This window comes from Lissotriton vulgaris, chromosome 3_1 (assembly GCF_964263255.1).
Source record: "Lissotriton vulgaris chromosome 3_1, aLisVul1.2, whole genome shotgun sequence".
Lineage (NCBI taxonomy): Eukaryota > Metazoa > Chordata > Amphibia > Caudata > Salamandridae > Lissotriton > Lissotriton vulgaris.
This window is the reverse complement of record NC_141689.1, coordinates 254,933,026-254,957,939: the sequence shown is the minus strand read 5'-3', so window position 1 is coordinate 254,957,939 and position 24,914 is coordinate 254,933,026. Positions and strand designations below refer to the sequence as shown.

Genomic DNA, 24,914 nt, shown 5'->3' with positions numbered 1-24,914 from the left:
TATTTGTAAAGGATCACACAATCTGGCCAAGCAGGGAAACCAGGTTTGAGCCCACTATTCCAGTTTAACTCCCTGTAATTTAGCAATTACATGCATATCTCTTCCTGACATCAAAGATTAGTGCTTGGTCTTTAATCCTTAAGGAATAAGATTAGAGTGTGACTGACATGCATATTTGCAAGATCAGTGAGGACACTGTTCCGTGATAATGGGTGCATGTATGTCACCCAAATTGGAAGGGGAGAGAAAGACTGGAGTCGATAAGAGCTAAGAAAAAGTAGTGAGGGAAAGGAAAAGAGGCAGATGTATATCGACACTTTCAGGCAGCCGCTGGCGAGGGCAGGTGCACAGGAGCGAGCACCCGTCAGAACCTTACAATGATGCGGGTACAACCAGCGCAGCATAGCCTTTGGAGATACAACCCACATTAAGAGGATACTACGTGGACAGATCTACTTACAGAGATCATCTGATTACTCTAGGGGCTTCATCCTAGGGCTCACCACCACCTCACACTTCTGACGGGGGTTATCATCACAAAACCCCTCCCTCTCTTATTCCCTCACTGACGTGCACTTTCACACCTTTCAGTTTTAGGTCCTGAAGAAACGCTACAAATCACTAGGATTTACTCAGCGTGAAACATGTTGACCTTGTGATACGTTACACTGGCACATTGAGCCCTAATGTAACTTACTAACCTGTTGTTTTTTTTTAGCCTACCAGGGACACCACGAGAATAAATCACCCAATAGCGGATGCCCCTAGGTAGTTTTAACTCTCTTTGCACGCACCACACCACCGTACTTCACTGGATCGTTTCCCGCTCCTTTCCCGCCCCCACACCTGCACGCATCAAACTGCTTTTTCTCTTCAAAAAGATCTCCATCAAAGAGACCCTTCGGGGGCCCATCAGACATTGCAGCGCATGTGTGTGAGGGCGAATAAGAGGCAAGACTTAGCCGTCCCCTTCGGGATTGGATCCTTGAAACTGGGGATATCTATCTGCCTCTTTTCCTTTCCCTCACTACTTTTTCTTATCTCTTCTCGACTCCAGTCTTTCTCTCCCCTTCCAATTTGGGTGACGTACATGCACCCATTATCACGGAACAGTGTCCTCACTGATCTTGCTAATATTTGAGGAGCACGGACACTGGACCTCAACGAGCTCCTGGTCCCCCCTTCTCTTTTGTTGATTCATAATAATAATAATAATAATAAAACCATTTGTAGAGCGCATGGTTACACTATAAGAGTGTGTCCCCGCGCTTATGGAAGCAGTCCATCCAGCAAGCAAGACCTCCCAGAGGGGGAAGAGGTAACAAATAAGTGCCCCGAGTACGAGGGAATAGGTACGTTTTCAGTTTAAGTCGGAATCTTACCTCCGACGGTTCCATACGGAGTTCAATCGGGAGCTCGTTCCATTTTTTGCAAGCTAGGTACCTGAACGAGCGACCTCCTATTCGCGCTTTAAAAATACAAGGGACCTGAAACTGCATGCTCCCTGATGATTTCAAATTACGTCTTGGACGATGGATCGTTAAGAGCTTTTGAAGATAACTAGGCCCTTTCCCCTGGGCTACACGGTGTGTAATGCACAGTGCTTTAAACAGGATGCGTTCCTGTATGGGCAGCCAGTGGAGAGTCTTAAGAGGCTGTTGCCCTGAGGCTCTTTTAGACAGATTCAGGACCAATCTGGCAGCTGAATTTTGTACGCGCTGCAACTGCTGTAACCCTTTCTTACTCAGGCCTAGAAACAGGGAGTTTCCATAATCTAGGTGGGGGGTGACCAATGCGTGTATTAAAGATTTCCTGGTGTCGATGGGCAAATAATCAAGTATTTTATGTATAGTCTTAAGGACTCCATAACATTTACCTACTAGCCTTCCAATGTGATGTCCATAGGATAGGCTGGAATCCAAAAGGACACCTAGGTTCTTTACCGTCTCTGAGGGGGTAGGTGTAGGCCCTAATTCAGATGGCCACCATGCTGATGACCGGATAGTGGGAGCTCTACCAATCACCAATAGCTCCGTTTTATCGCCATTAAGGCGTAGACAGTTGTCATTCATCCATACAGATACCTCTTTGAGACAGGAGGCAAAGTTCGCTGCTGCCTCATTCTGGCCTTGGGCTAGGGTCATCATCAATTGAGCGTACGTTACAATGTCCACTCCATAAGGTGCCACAATTCTAGCCAGGGGTTCCATATATATGTTAAATAGTGTCGGGCTCAGGCTTGAGCCCTGTGGAACACCATGCTTTAACCATCTGGGGGAAGATTTAAACGGAGGACAGTGAACTTGAAAAGTCCTGTCTTTTAAGAAGGAACGCAGCAATTCATGGGCCGGTCCTACCACTCCCATTTCTGTAAGGCGGGTTAGCAGCATGGCATGAGATACGGTGTCAAACGCCGCACTCAGATCTAATAGTACCAATGCTGCTGTCTGTCCCTCGTCTACTATTTGTCTAAGCCTCTCGGTGGAAAAGAGAAGGGCTGTCTCGGTTGAATATCTAGCCCTAAACCCAGACTGAGACGGGTGTAGATGTTGACCCTCTTCCAGGAATTCCATGAGCTGAATGTTGGTGACTTTTTCCACTGTTTTTATACAGAACGGAAGAAGAGAAATAGGGCGGAGATTCGCAAGCTGAGTAAAAGGGAGGTTAGCTTTCTTTTTCAGGGGGATCACCTGAGCCCTCTTCCATTCATCCAACACGTGACATTCCTTGAATGAGAGAGCGGCCATATTGCTAATATGATCAATTACCACCTCTAGCTGGTTCTTAAAGCACTTAGGTGGAGCAGCATCACTGGGAGACCCTGACTGAATACTATTTGTTATTCTCAGCATTTCCTGTCTGGGGGTATGGTAAAGCACTTTAAATACGTACCTTTAACAGGTGTCGTACTTTTATTAGATCGGTCTGTGAGCCGCTCAATCTCAGCCGGAAAGGAGGCGTATATTATCTCGACTTTATTCACGAAGTGGTCCGCAATGGTTTCGCAGATCTCTTCGGAAAAAGTGTCTTGAGCTGTTATCCTAATTGGGGCCGTGAGTTCTTTATATATAGAAAACAGCTCCTTAGAAGGATTGCCCGCGGATTCTATCCTCTCCTTCAAGAATGCACCTTTCGCTGCTTTTATAAGTCTGTGATATATTTTTTCAGACTATCTTTGTATTGCTGTTTGCACTTTAAGTCATAGTTTTTACGCCAGCTGCGTTCAATACGTTTGCAAGCCGCTTTGGCATCCACCAGCTCTTTATTGAATCACGGCGCAGTTTTAGTCCGCCTGGCCCAAGCCTTGGTTGTCCAAGGCGCAACCGTATCTAATGCCTTCGCCATCCACTCTTCATGTACCTTCCAAGCCACCTTTAGGGTATCACTTGGTGGTGGCGCCTCTTTGAGCAGTGCCAGTCTATAAGCTTCTTGACTAAATTTTTCCCAGTTCCTGCGTTTCGGGTGCAGGGATTTCAGTTCCTCCCGTTGTACTGAGCCTAGGTTCAGCCTAAAAGGGATAAGTCCGTGGTCGGACCATGGCACCATAATAGGGGGCGAGACCTCCACTCCCGCCCAATTCGAAAAAATGGGGTCAAGCAGGTGTCCACATTGGTGCTTGGGTATAACTGACTGAAGTTCTAGCATTAGAGGTTTCATTGCTAGCATGACCTCCTGTGTCTCCCTACAATGAAAATCCTCAAGGTGCAAATTTAAATCCCCTAGGATAAGAAACTTGCTGTAGCGTAAAGCCGGCTGAGTGGCATTCTCAGCCAAGCTATTAATAAACTGTGAGGCCGCACCCGGTGGTCGGTATATCAAAAAGCCATTAATCGTGCTTTTTGGGGAGGTTTTAATGGAAAAGAACCCTGCCTCGCTGTTCATGATATTTATAGAGTCTAAAGTGACATGCATATTCCACATCTTTATTTTGGCAGTTTTACATAGCACAGATCTTGACCAGGGACATAAGACACACTCTACGTTATACCTTTTTTTGGCTCAGAGAGATTTGCCAGGATTCCCATGTCGTTGAGCCAGGCCAGTATTCGGACCTGGTCACTTTGCCTATTGTGAAAGCTCAGCTCGTTTTGGGCTCATGGTTTCAAGAGGCCCTCGAGCTTAGACAGAGCCATGCTTCTGGCTCGAGCTTTCAGTGGCTCACTCACTTTTAGTTCCTATGTAGAACTATTTAGAAGAGTTATCTTGTGGTACACAAACCAAAACTAGACGTTGACTGAGATAATGTGATTGTGCAGATGCTGTGTTTTTCTCATAGTTATGGATTTCCCACATAATCCATTATCTTCTCCTTAATCTGCAGATTAAAACAAAAAAAAGTTTCTAGCTCAAACGCTACTTGATGCACAGTGGAAGGTCCTTTCCAAAAGTTTAATGATCGCCTTTATGTTGATAATTGCTATATTTAGGTGTTAAACTGGTACCAGTGAGATGCATTCTATGCCCAGACAATGTTAACAAGAGTAAAAATAATTGAACAATACCATCACAAGATGGGCTGCATTACGCCACATATTGTGCCTTTTCTTGCCGCATAATTGAGTCAACCCTGACCCATAATTTAGCCTTCCCCTGCTGCATAATTTCAGTGGCCCTGCCTGTGTGTAACCTGTAAGACACTTTAATGATTCTCTGCATGATCATTTAAGGATTTTATTCTTATGAGACTGATAAAATGGGTGTCTCAAGGTCGATTGATAGGAACACTTGTGGCAAAGTATTAGGTAGCAGATTCTACACGAAAAGCAAGTGGCAACAGACTTTAAAGTTATAGCTGCTACAGGCTACAACACATAAGGAAAACTGAAATTTAAGGAACAAAATATAACCAGTACTGAAACATAGTTGAAGTGTTTTAAAAAAAAGAAAAAGCAATCGAATTTTGAGCGTGCACTGCATCACCAAATGCGATACAGTGCGTGCAACAAATTCGTTTTATTTATTTATATGTTTACTTACCTGTTAAACTCCGTAATCCATACATTACTACCCTCCACCCTGCCCCTCCCCCTCCCCACGTCACCGTCCGGCAGGTACTCCCACTACCGGCCGTGGATGCCAAGGACTACCCAGCGTTCTCCCTTTTAATAAACTGATGACAGACAGGTGAGTAATACCATAAAGCATTCTGGGGCTGGAAGTCCAAAAATACAACCACCGTGGGCTGGTGGCCTCTATGTTGCACAATGTCAATTAAATAATCTTCAGGCAAGACAAGACACTCTTCCCCCGTTCAGCCACTCGCCTCTTTTGATCCTCTCCCGCTATCTCACAGGGGACAGCAGCGGAAACGCTGAATTTGATGTGGTGCGCCACCCGACCTGGACGGCCGGATGTATACAGTTTCACAAAGCTCCAAAAAGCAAGGCACACTCTCAATGCGGCGTTGTCAGGTCAGGAAGGTTCCTTAACTGCCAGCGTCCGCAGTTCCCTGACGCGTTTCGGGATACCGCCCTTAATCCTAGGTGTACTGCTTGCTGCAAAGACCAACGAAGGACTACCCAGCGTTCTCCCTTTTAATAAATTGATGACAGACAGGTGAGTAATACCATAAAGCATTCTGGGACTGGAAGTCTAAAAATAGAACCAAAAGGGAGAATGCTGGGTAGTCCTAGGTTGGTCTTCTTTGGCACCTAAACCGTGAGCTGATTGCTGTAAACTGATGTGCTCTGGGCGCTGTAGCATACTGGCTGCTGTAGCATAGCTGTGCAGGTGGTGTTAGTTTGCGTTTAGACTATAGCGGGAGTGGGAAGGAAACTACTCACTGGTACTGGTCTGAAGACTTGTGAATCCTCTGAATGAAACCGTGAGCCTAAGCCATGAGCTGATTGCTGTAAAGTGATGTGCTGTGGGCTCTGTAGGATAGTGGCCGCTGTAGCATACCTGTGTAAGTAGTGTTAGTATGCGTATATACTATACAGGGAGTGGGAAGCAAACTACTCACCCATACTTTCTGAAGACTCAAAAGCAGTGTTTTAGCAAGCAGGAATAAAGAAATAAGCGTGAAGAATATAATGCAGAATGTTGCAATGCCACAGAAGAGAAATGGTGAAATCAGGTGTGTCTAAGGAAGTGGCTGTGTGTAATAAAGCGATGGAGTCTGAAAGTTATATAAAAAGTGTCTTTATTTAAGTGCCATAAATGGATCCACTGGTGCAAGGGCTAAGGCATTCAGCTGAGGCAAACTCCAACCACTTCTGCTGTATTCAAATGTAAGCTCCTGCATCAGTAAATTCCACATTACACGTTACAGTTCCATGTGACATAAACAATACCTATTAGACTTGAATGACTCTAAATTCTATAATGAAAATAAAGGTAGGATACGATTACCACATGTATCCTTTAAGAAAACAAACAAAAAAAAACAACATTTAATCATCAAACTTCTTAGGTACCCTGGTACTCCTTTTTTGTAACACAAAATTATCAACATTAGAACAGTCAGCAATCTCATGTACAGAAGATTCAATCTGGTGCGTGTCAGAATTGGTAATAGTTCTACCCACATCAGAACTTTGAGGAGGAACATAAAGATTGCGCTTCTGAGAAGCACATTTGGTACTCTTCTCGTCAAACCATACATTATTGTCTTCAGCTCTTTCAAAAAAACATTCTTGTGCAAAGAGCTAAGGCATCGAGCTGAGGCAAACTCAAACCGCTTCTTTTGTATTCAAACCGAAGCTTCTGCATTAGTGAATTTCACATTACATGTTACAGTTCCATGTGACATAAACAATAGCTATTAGACATGAATGACTAAATTCTATAATGCAAATAAAGGTAGGATACGATTACCACATTGTGCCAACCAATTCCAGCTCGTGAATAGAGGCTAAAGTTGCGTAAATTTGTGTGAAACGGCTTCGTGGATAACAGGCAGGCAGAGAGACGTGTGCACAAAGAATAGACATGTTTTCAAAATTGATGTCGGGTTTAGGCTAATTTAGCAAGTAAATAGCATATTTGCATAGGCCATACATCACCCATCCCTGGTTAGACAGGAGACGTAAGGGGCAATGATGAAAACAGAGTTCAAATGCCTGAGCATACTTAGAAAGTTATTATATGAAAATAGTTCAATTGAAGTGTATTAAAAAAATGTAAAGGAAAAAGTCAAAAAAGTTGGAAAAAATCAATCCAAGAATAACATGAATTTCTTACAAGTCTTGGAGATTGTAGTCCGGAAGTTCTTCAGCAGCTTAAGATGCGTAATGTTCCAAGAGGTCATTGTTGCCATTGTGTGAGAAAAGAAAAGCGATCCAATTCATATCCTCGGAGGGACAGTAATGTTCCTCGAATGTTGGAGCGGCAATTTGAATTGGCAGGCAGTCTGCGATGTTGTCAAAGGTCGTACGTTGCAGGAGATCTTTCGCGGCTGCGCAGAAATCCCATTCCGCCACAATACGTTTTTGCTTTGCATCCGCCATTGCTCCGCTGCCCGAATAATCAAGTTCATGGTTTTCAGGATACTTCATTACTTGCTGGATATCGGGAGCGATTGTTAGGATGTTGGCAAGGCATAGATCCATTCGCCAGTCAAATGGGCAGGTTTTGCAATAAAAAGATGGTTGCACGCAGATAGCAGATGTGTAAATAAATGTAATGTTGTAGCTGGCTCCGATACTAGATAGAGGCAGGCAGCTGAAAAGTTGTTCCATTTTTTGACAGTATTTATGTAGCTTCGCGTAGAGGCGTATTCTGTCGGACATGGTTGTCACCAAAGGGAGTGCAGCCATTTGTTACAAGCAAAAATAGTAGGAGGATGACTGCAAAGAGAGCGAGAATTATGGCCACTGTTCCTGTTATTTCAGAGATGATCGAATAAATGAAGTCTAGTATTATACCAAAAACAGTTTGAAAGCCTGTGAGAAGGCTGGAGGAGACCGTGTTAAAAAACTGTGCCGGACCTTGAGTGTGAGATGTGTTGAAAATTGTGTAACAATTCACAAAGTGTAATGGGAGATTCGTATTTAAAAGGGACTGTATTTTACTTGAAGTTCGTGCTATCTGCAGTCGATAAATTTCTTTTGCAGAAGTGAGGAACACTTCTGTTCTGAACAAAAGCGCTTTCAGTTTGGTTAGTGTAATGACATCTGTTTTCAAAGTAGGTATTGAAGGCCAAGTTGAAGTTTGGGAGTTGTTTTGTGTGGGTGGGAATAGACATTGCCACAGGAAGTTGCTCGGTTTGAAACAGTAAGGACATACAGTATGCCAGCTCACATTCTGTAGGAGTGCAGGTTATTGGGAAGCAGTTAACTGCTGTTAGAAAGCTGTGTGGATGTTGGTCTGATTGTGGGAGTTGGCGTGCTTTTAAGAAAGCATGCAAGATTGGGGGCTGTAAGCTTAGAAGCATTGTGCAGTTGGCCATTCTTGGATAGTAATGAATGACTGCCATTGTGGTCGCACTTTTCACCTGTGAGAAAAAGTTCTGTAGCCTCTTTAAGACAGCGATATGTAAATGGGAGAAACCACTGCACGTGAATAAACGTGCTACCCTGTATAATTACATACAACATGACAAACAACATGTACACCTAGCAGACACAACAACACTACGTACTGTGGGAACCATGGCTAGCCATGTACACAAACCAAACATGGCATGGCACCTCTGTCACACAATGCTGAATGTGGGGTGAGATGTTGTAGTGTCGCCAAGGCTTTAAGTGGAAGCTTTTTCAATATTATATACAAGCCATAGTTGCTGCTTATTTATCTTATGCAACTTACAACCATTGACAAAGTCAATAGGCATGACTTGTTGTAGGTATGATATTACTTGTATAATATCTGGATGCAATGACAGAAACAGCAAAATACAAGTCAGGCGGCACTCTATGCTAAGCAAAGGTTTTTAGCTTATGTTTTTTAAGCCACACCCTTAATTACTTTGGCAATGCCCCTTTGAGAGACCCCTCAGTATTTTCATCCCACCTAAAGCCCTGTGTACATGTCAACATACACTGATGGTCTATTGAGTGAAGTAGACAGTGGGCACAACCATGATAGTACAGTCAGTAGGAAAGACTACGAAAACATTGTGCATAGGTGCCCCCCCCTGCCCCCAAATCTTTAGCGTGGTGGGCTGGCTTGGCGTACGCAAGGCTAGCATGGGGGTAGGAATAAAAGGCACGTTTTTGTCAGTGTGGTTTTGTTGCGGAATGGCGAACGTGACTGCCAGGTCTGCGCAGAGTACACCGCCACGAGGTTGACCCCGTGAGCGAAGGTGGCTGCTTGAATGATGCTCTCAGCCTGCTGGTACTCAGAAACCGTCATGGCCGCTGCAACGCACATATGCCCCACAGTTCATCTTTCGACACCGCCATATGTGAAAGAGGGCCCACCACGTGCCGGCGGAAGCTCCTGGGCCAATGTCTGCGAGGTCGGAAGGCTCCTAAGATTAACGCTGGCTAACGCAACACAGGCACACAGCGCCCAGTCTGAAGCCCAGAAGCGTGGAGTGTTCTGTATACTACTAACACAGTAGTCCGACAGGTACCAACAGTGGAAAAGTGTTTTGATTCCACAATGGACGATGTTAGAACTGCATCTGAAAGTGGAGCTGAAGGTACTCCCTTCGACCAGGTGCCACCAACTCTAGGTCCCAACAATGGAACTGTGTCTTGATCCCACAATGGATGATGTCCGATATTACCTGATGTTTGGTTTTCATAGAACTCCCTACATTGAGGTGCATCAGACTCTGTGCTTCCGTAGCTAACTGCTGCACATGATTATTGGGCTTGATTGACTGTAGTCGCTGGACTACGCCGCAGTTCACCAGGTCCGAACAGTGAAGTGGGTCTTGATTCTATGATTGAGGATGTCAGAAGATAAAGTCTGTGATGATTTCTGTGTACCCCCTACGACCAGGTGCAACCAACTGTAGGTCCCAACAGTGGAACGGTGTCTTGATCCCACAATGGACGATGTTAGTACTGCATCTGAGAGTGGAGATGAAGGTACTCCCTTCGACCAGGTGCAACCTACTCTAGGTCCCAACAGTGAAACGGTGTCTTGATCCCACAATGGACGATGTCTGATATTACTTGCTGCTTGGTTTTACAAAACTCCCTCCGTTGAGGTGCATCAGACTTGGTGCTTCCGTAGCTAACTGCAGCACTTGATTAATGGGCTTGACTGAGTGTAGTCGCTGGACTATACCGTGGTACAGCAGGTCTGAAAAGTGAAACGGGGTCTTGATTTTATGATTGAGGATGTCAGAAGTTAAAGTCTGTGATGATTTCAGTGCTCCCCCTCCGACCAGGTGCAACCATCTGTAGGTCCCAACAGTGGAACGGTGTCTTGATCCCACAATGGACGATGTCTGATATTACTTGCTGGTTGGTTTTACACAACTCCCTCAGTTGAGGTGCTTCAGACTCGGTCCTTCCGTGGCTAACTGCTGCACATGATTATTGTGCTTGATTGACACCAGTCGGTGGAGTACACTGTGGTACAGCAGGTCCGAACAGTGAAACGGGGTCTTGATTCTATTATTGAGGATGTCAGAAGTTAAAGTGTGTGATGATTTCTGTGTACCCCCTCCGATGAGGTGCAACCAACTCTGTGTTTCCGAATCCAACGGCACGTGGCTGTGAGGCATTAGTGACCACTGCCTCTGGCCTACACTGCGGTCAGCAGGGCTCAGAATTTAGATTGAGTGGTGATTGTTTAATTACAGAATCCACTAGTCAAGTAACTAAAACGTCTATTGAAATATACACAATATCCTTTTTGTATACTTGCTTGAAGAACTTTTTTTAAATGAGTTATAGGTTTAGTACAGTGACCAAATTCTTCTTGGTCGTGGAAATGAACACTGAATAACAGTCTATACTGTGGACAGCAGAGATCACAATTTTAATTGTTTTGGTTTATTTATTGCCGAGTTTTTTGTAATTTATGTTGTTGTATTTTGTGAAGAGGAAGTGAGAAAAAGTATTCATGGATGTCTGTGTGACTACTGCCTTCAATTTACACTGCAGACAGCAGTGTTTACAATTCAGATTGAGTCGCTATTGTAGATGACGCAGTCCTGTAGGCAAAAGATATTGCTCCAGTGCGCTCTGTCCGCACCATGCATAAGCATCATGGCAGGCTCCGCACACGCTTTTTGTTGCTTTGTGTATTACAAACAGGGCAGCTCAAGTCAACGCCACGTGGCTGTGAGCCCTTGCTGACCGCTCTCTCTGGCCTACACTGCAGACAGCAGTGTTCACAATTCAGATCGAGTCACTATTGCAAATGACGCAGTCCTGTAGGCAAAAGACATTGCTCCAATGCGCTCTGTCCTCACCACGCATACACATCATTGCAGGCTCCGAACGCGATTTTTGCTGCTTCTTGTATGACAAACTGGGCAGCTCAAGTCCACATTACGTGGGTTGTAGGTCCTTGCTGAGCGCTATCTCTGGCCTACACTACAGACAGCAGTGTTCATAATTCAGATAGAGTAGCTATTGCAGATGATGCCGTGTTTATGGCAATAGACATTGCTCCGAGTACGGCCTGCCCGCAGCATGCTTCATCGCTGGCTGTGCACATGCTGAATGCTTTTGATGAGGCTATCTGAGCGCACCAGAACTGATGGACTCTTTATGATACAATCTTTTTTGTGTATTATTTCAGATCTATTCCCTGTGTCTCAGTATACCACAAGTTGTGGTTGTTTTACTATAGAATTTTTTCTGTATTATTTCACAGCTACTGTCCGTACCTTACTGCAGCACAAACTATTGACTCTTTTATTATTGAATCTCTATGTGTGATCCAATTATTACTGTTGTAGTTGATGCTAGCAGCAACCATTCCCTGAGGGCTGGTTTACACTCACCCCACACGCATCCAGCACAGACGTCACTGGATATGTGACCCTGGTAATAAAAAGGTGTCAAGTGCACGTGCCCGTACCCACTTACACTACCTATATGTGTAAGTGTGTTCATTATCCATGCATGATACTGCCCCTGGGCCGTACCATATTACATTGTGCTGTGGACAGCGTATGCAACCATGTTACCTCTGGCAGTGGGGAAAACTTTGGTCATGTGTTTGGCTGTATGATTTTTAGCTAAATCTCCAAAGATATAGGTCTAATAAAATATAAAAGCTACATTGGTTGTCTATATTTAGAAACTTTTTTATGGTGCGAGTATAGCAAGAATTATTCAGCAAGAAAAATGACATGCATATCTTCACTTTCTATGATCACGTGATCAGTTACGTAATGAAGGAGGGTGTGTACCACTAGCATTTAAAAAGCAACATATGTTATGACAATTGCAGTGTGAACAAGGGCTTTTTGAGCCCGAAACGCATAGCTGCTCTCTGTTTTGGGTTAAATAAAACAAAGTACCTGAGCCTTGTGCTCAGTCTCCTTCACGGTTGGAGTGTTCTTCGTTGCAGGGTTGTATACAGACTTTCCTTTGCTGCGATAGTAACTTGTGACCGGCAGCTACCAATAGATGGCAGCAGAGAACCTTCTTCCACTTAATGAGCCATCTCGCCTGCTAATACAGCAGTTTAATAAATATGTATGATTGAGAGGTATTTATAGATGTTCTGTTTAAGAGCCTTGGTGATAAGGAGCAAATAGGTGACTGGGTATAACTTGTTGTATGTTTTGGGATTGCCTAATAGTGCTCTTCGTTTGAGAGTATAATTTGAATTTGTCATTTAGTTTTGTATCTGGCATGTATATGTGTATATATATATATGTATATATCACAAATCCTGAATTCGATACCACGTCTTCAATCACGCGTAGAAACCAAACAGGACACGGACCCAGGATTATTTCGATGCTTATTTCTTTATTTTAGCCAGATGTCAGAGACGCGTTTCGCGGCGCGAACGCCGCTTGTTCACTCGACAAATTCATTTAGTCATGAAGGCTATTTAAAGTGACAGTGCTTTCAAAAAAATGTGAATCACGTGATAACATTTTGTCATGGACATGGAAAACATACTACAATCCTCGTATAATACCTTGATTTGTAACATCGGTTAAGGATGTTGGTTGCTTTACTAAATATACGTAAAATACGCATAACATTCTATTACGTGCAACTTGATGCTTAATTACAAATTCGCACCTTATTTAACTTTTTATATTTTGTTATTAAATTTTGAATTTCTGTAAAATACATTAGTCCTTTAACCTGTTACATTATATGCATTTCTCTACATTTGCCATGACAACGTTCAACAATAAAGTGCTCATAAGTGATAGTGCTATTAAAAGATTTCCATTTCATTTACTGTTCTCCTTTTCTACTAACCAAATTATCACTAGTTATTTCAACTTCATACTGTACGTTCCTTAGATCATATATACAAAATTAATTTCATTATTTACATTCATCCTTATTGGAACATCATTGCGCTTGCTTTTATCTTTTGAACATTACTCCTTGGTTTAGACCATTATACATCTATCTTCGTTGTCCCCTTTGTATGTATTTTAGACACCTATTGATATCTCACTATATCCCTTTCAGCATCAAATAATTGTATTTAATCACCTTTATAAACATTTATAAACTTTGTTTAAAACACATTTATAAAATATTTACAGTTTTTAAAACCATTTGTACCTCTTTCGGTCATAAAAATGCATATGTACATTATTTACAACTTAAAACACCGTATTGGTTTTTCTATACCCATGGTGATTTAATTTTTATGTGTTTTTTTCAAGGGATATTTTATAAATCGCATATTCTAATTAAACTGGTGACTAATTGTCAAATCCTTATTTAAAGCTATTTCACCTCATATTTAACTAGGACAGACAAGTATACAAATCTTCTGTGAGATTCAATCCGTTCGGATATTTTGAGTCAAGCAGAAGAATATACCTCGTCTCTAACCTCCTCAATTTATTTTCACGGTCTCTTCCCCTTCTATTTGGGGGAATTGCATCAATAAGGTAATATGTTAACCCTTTGTTGTTCGACCCGTGGAAAGTTCTAAAATGACGAGCCACCGGGTAGGTGTTATCCATATTCGCGATGGCTCGGAGATGCTGAAGTATTCGAACGTGTGCTTGTAATTTGCTTGATCCCACGTAGTTTAACCCACATGGGCATGTTAACACGTATACACAATATTCAGTTTTACAATTCAGCATCTTATTGATCAAGTAAGGTTTAGCCTTAAAGGGGCTGAGGTATGTTTTTGTATTTATGCCGTGTGTACATATGTATATGTGTGTATATATATATATACATATTCACTGAAAAAACCATAGGTTTGACACCAGTTATAGTTAGCTGGAAATTTTACTGACATAAAACCATTGAAATTTCCACGTTATAGTTAGTTGGACTCACTATAACTTGCGCGCCTGCAATGCACTGCTGATGACGTCACATATTACATCAGTCATGACATGGTCAGTGACATCACTCATGACATCAGGTACAGATCTCCACAACACCAAGACGTTATATCAAAAGTGGCTTTATTTTACCCTCGCCATCGGCATGACGCGTTTCGGCCGTCAAAAAAACGGCCTTGATCACATCAAATAACCAAAGTTCCACTCGTGCAAACTAATTCGCAGTTTGTACACAGGTAAACAATGCACGGACCAGATTTTCGCTGTGCTTTCAAGCTTCTTTTATTCGCATGCCGGCATCATAACGTTTCGGCACACAGGTGCCTTGCGCACATATGTATATATATACACACACATATACATACCAGTATATGAGTATATGGTATGTATATGCGTATACATATATGGCTCATTAAGTGGAAGGAGGTTCTCTGCTGCCATCTATTGGTAGCTGCAGGTCACAAGTTACTACCCCAGCAAAGGAAAGTCCGTATACAACCCTGCAAGGGCAATGCCACAACGTTGGGCGGTAATAAAACTTGTAATATATTTTGCTTGGAAAGTTTGAAGCGCTTTGTAAATAACGCGTTTTTGTAACGTAGTCTAATCTGATGGATAACTTTGTTTGAACTATGAAAAGCATGCTATTAATCGCATCGGTGAGATGCGATAATCCGCGAGACAGACTGATATGACGACCGATGTTTAGTAACAAAGTTAGGACACTCGATTAGAGTTTGTTGGGAGTGTGGACAGTCATATCAAAGTTGTTTTACGCAATGAAAATGTGATCAAACCACTTCCATAGATGTCTGTCAGTCCTAGTAAGAAGATTGTGAACTCGGCATCTTTAAACGTGTCAGTCAATAACTAAAACATCTTGTTCTTGGTTTAAATCTAAAGTTGCAGTAACAGGATTACGGGGTGAAGTAATGCAATGATGGTACTACTATGTGATGGTAATTTGCAGAAATAGGATTAGGGGTTGAAAGTCGCTGGGCTGTATGCTGACATACAGATATTATGTCTGTATGAACTTTAGTGGGAAATTTGAGGCTGCAGGGTATTTTGTCTATTTATGAGCCTGAAATAAACACCGATTTTTAGGGTAAGGGACATTTGGCTAGTGCTGGCATTGGACGTAGGCTGATTTCATTGGGTGAGGCTGCGGAGAGATGAGGCTATGAGAGAAGAGTATGCTGATGTGAAGGCTGCGTCTCTGGTAAGGGATCATTGCCGGATGAAGATCTTGTTAATAAAAAAGAACAAGACCTGCTACTAAGGTGCCTGGGGAGCAGCGGGCTATGATTTGTGGTGGGCAGTAGAAGCTTTCCTCCACACACGGGGCCTTATTTACAAGAAACGGACGCATCGGCAGTGATGTGTCAATTTCCCTGTGCCCACACCAATTGTCCTTGCAACACCATGGATGCACTGAATTTACAATAGAGGGCTCCATGGCGTAAAGATTAACAGATGCGTCTGATATTCGGACACATCTGTTGGAGCAAAAGTGATGCATTGCAGGAGTTGGTAGCAAAACTGACGCAACTCCAGTAATGCATCAGAGCACAGAGACGAGCCCAATTATAAAAGCACTACGTCATTTCTTACGCCTGGTCTGAGCAGGCGTAAGGATTTTGACACAGTGAAGTCGTAGAGTGATGCAGTGAAATGTCAATTTCACTGCGCCGGTTTCACGTGGCATTTTGTGTGGTAATGCATACCCTGCATACATTATACCCGACGCAGGCATATTGTGATGCAGGCCTGTACAAACTGAAGCACTGGATCCAATGCGTCAGTTTGCAGAAATGGTGCAGTATGGTGCACTGATTGCGGCGCCGCTGCGTAAAAAGAAGTGACTCAGTAGTGGCACAAGGGGCTTGTAAATGAGAACCATGGGATCCAGGAGAGAGAGAGAGAGAGAGAGAGAGAGGGCAAGAGAGAGAGAGAAAGAAAGAGAAGAGAGAGAGAGAGAGAGAGAGAGAAAGGAGAGAGAGAGAGAGAGAGAGAGAGAGAGAGAGAGAGAGAAAGGAGAGAGAGAGAGAGAGAGAGAGAGAAAGAGGGCAAGAGAGGAGAGAGAAAGAAAGAGAAGAAAGAGAGAGAGAGTGAGAGAGAGAGAAAGAGGGCAAGAGAGGAGAGAGGAAGAAAGAAAGAGAGAGAGAGAGAGTTAGAGAGAGAGAGAGAGAGTGTGTGTGTGAGAGAGTGAGAGAGAGAGAGAGAGAGGGGGGGTGCAGCTGCCCCCAGAGCATCCGTTCCATGTTGGCTTAGAGGAAGGAGCCAAAAGGCAGACATCAACTCTGTGAACTGCAGTGGGACAGCCGCAAGTCGGACTCCTGAAACAGAAGGGTTCATATTCGATCACTTTCATTGATGGAATACAGCGCACAGACATATCAAAAAGTGCCTCGTGAGCTATAATCAATGATTTGTCAAGCAGCAGTTCTGTGCAGAAAGCTGGTGCAATAAAGTAAGATTTTTTTAATAAAAACTATTTTATTGATTTTTTAAAGTAAACCGCGATAAAACTTGCAATACTCGCAGTAATAGTGACGTAGAAATGAAAGCTATCCTTACAGCATTCTTGCAATGTTTTCTTTTGCCCTGAGTTTCCTCGGACTTTGCCCTAGGGAATGCCTACTATCTGTGCCTTGAATTAACTCAGGTAAATGGAGCGCCTTCTTGCTTATTACTTTTTAATATGAGGCACTCACTACTTACCGGCCAGGAGGAGGGGAGAGAAGAGCAGGACCCCAATATCGCCACCACCGCCAGGAGTCCAATTGTGCAGCCCACAGCGCCGCCGCTCCGGGACTACATCTCCCGGCGGCCCTACCGGCGGCGCTGCTTCCTGATTGACCAGGGAAGCGCCAGGAGGTGCCTAAAAGGGGAGCTCCGCTCGGCAGAGCGCGGGGGCACTCACTACTTACCGGCCAGGAGGAGGGGAGAGAAGAGCAGGACCCCAATATCGCCACCACCGCCAGGAGTCCAATTGTGCAGCCACAGCGCCGCCACTCTGGGACTACATCTCCCGGCGGCCCTAGCAGGGGCGCTGCTTCCTGATTGACCAGGGAAGCGCCAGGAGGCGCCTAAAAGGGGAGCTCCGCGCCGCTTTGCGGGACGCCGGGCTAAGCCCGGGCAAAGGGCGGGCCCTCTACGGCCCTCATCGGACTGAGGAGAACGGGGACGGGCCACCCCCTTTGTCTGTTCAGAGGTAAATTTCCGACGTATACTTTGTTTTACTATGCCTAAGCCCAAAACAGGGGATATGTCCGATAAAATCCCGGATGACATATTTGCACATTCTCCATCTAGTTTTCCATGGCTGGATGACTTAAACAGCCTGTGTAAGGTTAAGTACGTGCCAGCAGCACTTTCACCCACGTTAAAATGCTGCAGCTTATCACCATGTCCAAGGGAGCTGAAATCCTTTCCTGATACCCATAAAATACCTCCCAGGGTTACACCTGCCAAAAGGAAGATCGATGGGGACAAAGACAACGGGAGTCTTCCTAAAACACAAAAACTTGATAAACCTTCTCTAAGTCCTATACCACCTTTAATTAATTCGTCCTTTATTTCGCCACCTGTTGTTAAACTGGACGACTTATCACCATCTTCCCATCAGGCTCTTCTGACTATGATCGAGCATCTGATCAAATCTTTAATACACCCCTTGATGGACAAAATCACTACGTTGGGGAAGAAGCTGACGGGGTTGGAGAACTCTATTAAATCTCTCCTGAAATCCTCAACCCACGTTGCAACAACTCAATGCCCGCCGACAACCGCTCTTTCAAACCTACCTAATCTGATCACTCCTTATGAAGCGGTGCCTACCCAATTGCCAACTCCCAACTCCTTGTTGCCTATCAATCCCAAAGCCCCCCCGAAATTGACAACAGCACGTCACATTCCATCTAAACATGTGCGCACCACCCATATACACTTACCTCCAGAAGCAGCGCCTTTTGTAATTGTTCTCTCGGGAGTCCCTGAATTAACAAAAGGTAAAGCCGAGAGACAACATGAACTTATGAACAAGGTCAAGTTCTGGCTATCTAAAAACAGACCTTTGCACTACCATCTTGATGGCCGAATAATAAGTGTGCGGAGGGTGGGCTGGCTTGGACCCCTTAAAAAAGACATCTTGGGCGATTTGATCCTGATACGATTTAGGAGCAGACACATTGTGCCATACATGCAGACATGGCTATCTCAAAATGGCGATGGACTTATTTCTACCTGGAATCTACATGACTTTTACCCTAATACGTCCTACATGCTTTCCCCTAGTCCCCGGGGCATTGACAACAACCCAGTGGGTAGAGGAACCCATTTAAGTAATGGCAGTAGTTTTTCAGTGGCTTTTAATTGTCCCAAACCGTCGCACAACAGTTTTATGTATTGTAATTACTAAATCTTTCAGAACACTGTTACCTACAATGTTGCCCAAAGGTTGTGTAAAGCATGCTTAATCTTTTAACTGTGCAATTTAAAGCCATTATGAGATTTATTTTAAAATGTTTTTTAAATTGTATTGTATTATTTGTCTGTATGCTTTTATGATTTTAAACCTAAAATCGAATAAAGCCTTTTTTGATTTGATTTGAATATGCATTTTTGCAAACATTATTTGCATACATTTTGAAATCATGAATGCAAACATTAGAATCTGCGCATACTGAAGGCTGCTTGCCCTCAGCTGACTGTAAATGATATTTGTATGAAAAGCAGTGGGGGACGGGGGCAGGTTTTTGGTGCCCGGAGGGGGAGGAAGGTTTCTCAAGGGCATTGATCCAGACCATTTTTCTGCTTTATGAAAAGAAGCATAATGTGTATGGTAATCACACACAACACGGAACGGAAATACCTCCACATAGGCTACATTACTCACCTGCACCCTTCCACTAAGCACCATCAGTGGAGTAGAGCGCTACCATACGCTAAGTGTTCTGCGGTATGAAGGACATGATCTGTACATGCACCTACAATGCAAAATAATTACTATATATTTTTACTGATGATACAGACGGCTGGGAAGTCTCTGATTGACTCATGAAATCACAGAATTTTTTACACAAAGTGGGCCACTTCGACTGTAGATTTGCAGCAGGATAGTGTTAGAAATGGGTTTTCTGGTTGGCTAAGGTTTGCACCAAAACCAGGCAGAAACCACCACTCTAGTCCGGATAAGGGAGTTACACTTCTAAAATAACCCCTACTCACCCCCTTGGTAGCTTGGAACGAGCAGTCAGGCTTATCTCAGAGAAAGTGTGTAAAGTATTTGCACATAACTAACAGTAATACAGTGTAAGTACTACAAAAAGACACCACACCAGTTTAGAAAAATATCCAATATTTTTATATACTTAAACAAGACCAAATATGATAAAAATCCACAGTACAGTACTTTAAAAATAATTGTTTTGCAAAATATATTTAAATTCTCAAGTTACGTTGAAACACAGTTTGTACGAGTCTGTAGCTCGGTCTGAGCCTACCGTGATGCTGAAAACAACAGTCTCGCAATTCCAACTGTCCGCGTCAGTACGGGCCAGCAATAGAGGGACAGGTTCGTTCACAGTACCTTTCTTAGTGCGACTCACATGGCGCTGCGAGTCGGTCTTGGCATCCGTCGCAGTTGCGATGCGAAGTGGAGCGGTGCACGGTGCGGTGCCTCTCGATGCGGTGTGAGCAGCGGCTCGGTGACGATCGTCCAGATGGCGTCGGTGAGACCAAAGCTTACGGTGCAGGGGGAGGCGCTGCGCGGGCCCTGCTTCGCGGGAGCCGCTCGCAGTCGCAATTGTGAGCTTGCCTTGTTCCCAGGATCGATTTCCGTGCTGAAGTGCCCCTGCTGCCGTCACTCTGTGTGGATGTGCTAGTGACTCTTAAGTTATTAGACTACCGCCGTTGGATTCCAGAGCCCGGGACTGAGAGGCCCACAGGTCCCTGCGCTCACAACACCACGCGCACCTGTTGCCTCTTCCTGGACTCCTCCTCCTCTCTATATTAGTCCCGCGCATACCGCGACCGCGGGACGCGCGCGGGACCAAGCCCGGGGCTAAGCCCGGGCAAAGGGCGGGCCGTTGTGTGGCCGTTAGGTGGCGGAAGGAGGCTGAGCTGGGGCTCTTCTCTTCCACCCTTCCTCTCTACTATGCTGCTGCGCTCACTTGCTGTAAGTAAGACACACGCCTACCCACAGCATCTATTTGTTTTCCCCATTGATTTGTGTATAGTCTCCCTCGCCACAGGATTTTCTATTGTATGTGGCTTCTGTGATTGGACTTTTGCTCCCGCTATTAACTACACTATTTAGTCCCGTGTTGCGGTGATGTCAGCTGGGGGTCTATTTCGCCATTAGTGTATACACTCTGCGCGGGTCCCGGGTCTCTGTAAAGAAAAGTTTTGCAGGCCACCATAAAGGCATTATTTACTTTAACATCCGGAGGGTTCCTTCCCGTGGCTACCATCACGGATCCACCCATGTTGAGTATTGCAGGGGGAAATAATAGTAAAGGCACCCTAGATAATTATTTTAAAAAACCCATCTTTGATATAGAAAACGAGGATCCACTAGCCACCCAGGGTATCCCAGTACTTCTCCGAGACACACCCCTTACACCTCACACAATAGCTGATTTGAACAGCACGGCTACAAACATCACATTAATTTCCAGCAGCACTAGTACAGGGCTAGAAGCTTCATCTGATACCCCACGAGTTGCGAAAGTGACTGCTAGAAATAAACCCAAGAAATTGGAGGTGCCCAAAGTATATGGCCCGCCGCCAAACAAAAGACGGAGGAGGGGTGGTGCACAACAAAGAGGTAGGGTCAGCCACTCTGACTTTGGCAAGGGCAAAGGGGCTAACGCTGCTTCTGCACCCAAACCAAAGGACACTCTAACATCTGAAGAAATCCGAATGGCCCCTCAAGAAATACCACCACCTCCTATACCGACTGTTTCAACACTTGGTTCGGAATCTCCTAGGGATTTACAGTCGCCTGTCCCCTCTCTTGATACCCTTGAACACCTATTTAGGACATACACACTACCAATTCTAGAAATATTAATGGGGTTAGAGCAACGGTTGGGCCAATTGGAAATGGTTATTTCTAACAAAGTGGGCCAACCAAAAGATCCTGTTAAACTAGTCCCAACCCCTGCTGTTGCAGCTTCATCTTCCATTCCTGCATTTCACAAGGACTCAAATGCACCCAGTAAAATAGTGAGCCGCAACCCACAAGGGGTAAATTCTTCCAAACCTGCCCTCCAACCTGTCACGCATGCTTCTGGCGCTAACCCGAAGGGGAGAAATACTACTGCTGCAAGAAGCATGCGGGAGGTAAGAGGGAGGACATCCCCTAACAGAGTTGAACACCGTAGGGGCCGCCAGGTCGAACTACCCCCAGAAGCGGTTCCCTACGTGGTGGTGCTCACGGGTGTCCCTACACTTGAGGCCGATAGGAGAGAAGGCCCTGTCCAGCTCAAAAACAAAACTATGCATTGGCTCACCCAGAATAGACCGCTCCCTGGTAACATCAATGGGGAGATAGTGCATGTACGTCGACTCCCCTGGTTGGGGAGCCGAGAAAAAGACATTAAGGGTGATCTTATAGTGGTAAACTTTAGAGATCCAGGGGCGGTCATGCACATCCTTAATTGGATACCAGGGAATGTAGGCAAAACAAACGTTCCCTGTGATCCCACATACTTCTATCCAAGAGCCTTAGTGGCTCCCATGGTGTGCCCTTGGGCACCCCCTGCCCTATTGAATAATCCATGCACTAAATTCAATAATCAGTATTTGCCGATGATGTCCAATCCTATGTCCCCAAAGAATGCATTTGGGTGAGACACTGTTCCTTATAGGGGTTATGGTAGTAATTTTGGGAGGGTGGACCACTCGTCAGAAACAAGGGGGATGGAACATTTGCTCCCCTTCACCCCTTTGGAAGTCACCAATAGATTCGAAGTCTTTTCAGGCCTCGAAGATTGCGAATGACGGTTGGGTACCCGCAGTAATATATCGTTGTCCCCGAGGACTAATAGCATAAAAGTGAACCCAAGCCACTGCAAACAGATTCGGCCAACCACTAGTGAATCTACAGGGCTGGGGACCGTGGGAGGTAATGCTGGCACCACCACTAGGGGAAGCGATATATTCCATTTAGGCAACCCAACTCCTCTTAGGACGCGGGTCCAAGAAAACATTTTACCTGGTAGTCCACATGCTCACATACTAACACCCACTGACCTGCCTGACTTGAACTTAACACCTCTTTTTCCACTCAACCCGGAAACAACACAACCGCAAGGGTCCGACGTTCCTTCAGCGGTCATTGAACATGAGAAAACTGGGGCACCGGGGTCTAAATCTCTACCTGAAACTTTGAAGGTTCTGTCCTGGAATGTGGCGGGCATTGCCAACAAACTATATACTTATGACTGGGACTCCTTAGTAGGTAATAGCGATGTTTGTCTCTTTCAAGAGACCTGGGCCAGGGAACCCCTGCCTAGAACGGACTATGCAATTTTTGAAATCAAAGCTAGCTGGAGTGGCAAAGGGAGGCCTTCGGGTGGCTTGGCAGTGTGGGTAGCCAGTCACATTGGATGTAATGCGAAGAATGTAGTTACATTCTCGCAGGACATACAGTGTGTTTTACTTAAGTGGCCCAATGCCTTTAAGATAGCAATTATCAACGTGTACTCTCGCCCAGTTGGTGCAACCATGGAGTCACCCACACTTGATGGTCTTTCGTCCTTTTTGGGCCAACTACCTAAAGACTGTAAGATAGTGATGGGTGGAGATTTTAATTGTCATTTTGAACCTCTGGAAGGGCTGAGGGAAGGCGCACTCACTGCAGAAGATGACTTCTGGGGTGTTCCACCATGTCAATCCCCCCACCCCAAATCTTGGTATCCTCTTGCGGTGCAAATTAGGTCCTTGACACTTAATTTTGCGTTAAGGGCTTGTAATGGTCGAACAATTTCAGACACCCCCTCGCTATGTACCTTCAATAGGAAGGATCACGAATCGCGGCTGGACTACATTTTTGTAGATATCAGCTTGTGGTCCAAGGTCCAGGATTTTAGAGTAGTTGCAAGAACGGACAGCGATCACAATGCACTTCTACTAGATATGGTGTATTCTGTAGTCGTAGCTGGATCGCAGCCCGTTGAGTCCAGTGAGGACTTAGGGAACCTGGTTCTCAGCTCCAACAGGCATAGAGTAAAATGGGAGAAACTAGCAAATTCACAAGAAAGTATCAGGAAAATCTATGATCTAGCACTCCCCAGGCTAAAGGACATGGCCAATTTAATCAATCAACCTAGACCCCAAGACTTTAACAAGAGATTAGCCCAAATCCATGAAGAGTTAGTGGGAGCTCTAGGTGAGGTCCTCTACCCGGTGGTAGTGCAGCACAAGCAAAAGACCTGAACCTCCACCTGGTACAACTCTGTCTGCAAAAAGGCTAAGACAGAATTATTAGCAGCAATAAAAGCAAGTACAGATAGGGGCAAGGTAGCCGAGCTTAGGCGGGAATACAGGGAAACAATGGCACTGGCAAGGTCAGAATGGGACTGGAACAGATGGCAGGACCTTTCCCTAGCTTTAGAAACGAGGGACTCCAGGAGATTCTGGTCCCTGGTAAACATCGGCATAGGTGAACCAAAAGCTGCTGTGGAGCCCAACATTGCAGCTTCTGTTTGGGAAGCCCACTTCGGCAAACTTTATGAAGATACCTTTGAAGTTACCAATGACGTGGCTGCTGACGTTTATCCCAACCTGATGACGGATTGGAATTTAGTCTTGGGGAGGTGGTCAGTGCAATAGAAAGACTGGCGACGGGGAAAGCACCGGGACTCGATAGACTGCCTGGTGACCTTTTTAGGTCCCACCTTGAGATCTGGGCCCCGTACCTCCTCATTATCTTTAATTCCATTGGGAGAGGCATGAAGATCCCCTGTACTTGGCTGGGGGCGGAGATTGTGCCCATCTTCAAGAAGGGTTGTCCTCTTCTCCCAGCCAACTACAGGCCGATCAGCCTTATAGATGTCCCTCAAAAACTTTTTCCCCGCCTTATACTGGACCATCTTTTAGACTGGATGGAGGACAAAGAAATTCTAAGCCCCCTCCAGGCTGGCTTCAGGAAAAACACGTCCACCATGGACCAGATTTTCCGCCTCGTACTCCTCTATAGGAAAACTGTGAGGATCGAGGGGGGGAGGCTGTATATGGTGTTCGTGGACCTGAGGTCAGCATTCGATTTGGTCCCTCGAAAGAAAAGCTGGGGGTCCCTATCCACCTTCTACTGGCCATAATTAGGCTCCATGATAGTAACTTTGCTCAGGTTAGGTGTGGGAGGGACGGAGAATTGTCAAAAAGGTTCCCAGTTCTTAGGGGGGTAAGGCAGGGTGGCGTCTTGGCGCCAACCCCGTTTTGCCTTTATGTAAAAAAATTTATATCCCACCTTGGTAATGTGAGGGACAAAGACGCTCCAGTTTTGGCAGGCAGGAGGGTGCCGGCCATCATGTTTGCT

The 24,914-nt window shown here is 44.8% G+C and overlaps 1 protein-coding gene across 1 annotated transcript in view; it reads right to left on the bottom strand.

The window, feature by feature from the left end:
• The window catches only part of MAPK4 (mitogen-activated protein kinase 4), a 514,768-nt gene that overhangs the window by 9,338 nt on the left and 480,516 nt on the right, over positions 1-24,914 (bottom strand). The gene's annotated exons all lie outside the window — the stretch shown is intronic.